The sequence below is a fragment of the Penaeus japonicus genome, unplaced genomic scaffold (assembly GCF_977035675.1).
Source record: "Penaeus japonicus unplaced genomic scaffold, GWHDUDI00000001_assembly GWHDUDI00000029, whole genome shotgun sequence".
Classification (NCBI taxonomy): Eukaryota; Metazoa; Arthropoda; class Malacostraca; order Decapoda; family Penaeidae; genus Penaeus; species Penaeus japonicus.
In genome coordinates, this window is record NW_028234431.1 from 16,575,389 (window position 1) to 16,577,045 (window position 1,657).

The window sequence follows — 1,657 nt, forward strand, 5'->3', positions numbered from 1 at the left end:
ACCATACCATAAGGTAGTATGAGGAGAAGTCTGAATATAAAATGAATTCATTGAGACAAATGTAGAAAAGGTATTTTAGAAATAAACAACTTCACAAATCTGTAATTCTAATTGAGATTCAAATGAAACAATTGATTACATCTTTGGTATTATTAAGTTGTTTATTCTCATTCATACCATTTGACTAGGTCTGAACTGAATGTTGCTGGTAAGGGGTTAATATTCATATTCCCAAATCTGCTACACCTTCACCAGCTCTCCCCTACACAATTGCCTTAACCACATTGGTTTGTGTAAAGTGAATGACTTGGGTTGTGTGTGATTTGTGGCACATATTCTAAAGAGTGTGACATGTATGTGTGATATAAACCCTGCTGGGCATGGTATATAAAGACGAAAAATGTCTGTACTACAAAAAATGTGGTAAATTGGATTTTAAAAATACACTTTGCCTAATATATATATTTTTTTTTGCTTTCTTTTACCTTTTCAACAATTAATCATACAGTTTACATTTTGAGCTTTATTGAAAGAATAAATAGCTGAAAGTTGCTGGTCTTGCCACACACAGCAATATCATCTGCTTACACAATTACAGCACGTCATACTAATTACACGGTATATTCACAGGAACAATGAATCTACCAAAATAGAACATTTATTATTCTAGACTTTATATATCAATAACTAACATCTTTTTATCTGATTCAATATACTTCTCTATCTCTTTCCTTAATCCTAAATATTTATAGCTTGTTAAACAATGTTAAGTACTCAACAAGCAAGTCTAGGCAAAAAGCAAGTTAAAATGTAACAAATCTTGCTTGGATAATACAAAATGTTAAACATCAGTAAAACCATTCATAACATGGAGGGAAAAAGTAACCAAATTGCAAGAAAGAAAGGTACATCAAAATCAACAGATATAAAGTAGTGTGTACACATATTCAACTATGTATAATGGCTATTATAACCAACTTCACAAAAATGGTTAACGAAAAAGGAATACCCCTTCACACATAATGTTGAAGAATGAACAATTAAATGTATTACAAAAAATACAATAGCAATTATGACAATAATAGAAAGATGCACAACTAAGGATGGGACTGCTGCTTTGAGCTAGGCTGAAGTACACAAATTCAGTGCCACCAGGGAAGGCATGCCAATCCTGAAGGTCATGACTAGTAAGTCCAAAACAATCCATTCTCTCTTTGCTGTTCAATACAGAACAGAATGAGGCCTATATTTAGATCCTGGTGTTTATTACACTTGAATGTATGAGTGACTAAGTGATTGCATGTGCATGTGCTCTGTGTATGTGTGTACATGTATTCATGTGTGCTTGTCAAAAAACATAACATTATCTGCAAGCATGAATGTGGCTGTCTAGTTGTTTTTAACTGAGGATATGTAGTTGTCTGTATGTGTGAATATGTGTTAACCAGGTGATTACATCAGCTTCATCAACATCCAACTCAGGAACAATGAAATAATCTCCAAGGGTTCATATTTGCAGAATTGCCATTAAAAATATTTTCCTGTATCAACCATTAAAGACTAATGCTGTCCTTGATTTACTGTGCTCTTAAATAAAGGGAGACATCTCATCTTACCACACTGAATGCAGAAAATGACAGGTGCAAAACACCCAAGT

The 1,657-nt window shown here is 33.1% G+C and overlaps 1 protein-coding gene across 1 annotated transcript in view; it reads right to left on the reverse strand.

The window, feature by feature from the left end:
* Window positions 1-447: 447 nt before the first annotated feature.
* mtd (TLD domain-containing protein mustard) overlaps window positions 448-1,657 on the reverse strand; it is a gene marked incomplete in the record, with an annotated part of 375,089 nt that continues 373,879 nt past the window's right edge. The window contains 1 exon segment of the mRNA XM_086553982.1: window positions 448-1,657. This exon segment is cut by the window's right edge and continues 1,477 nt beyond it.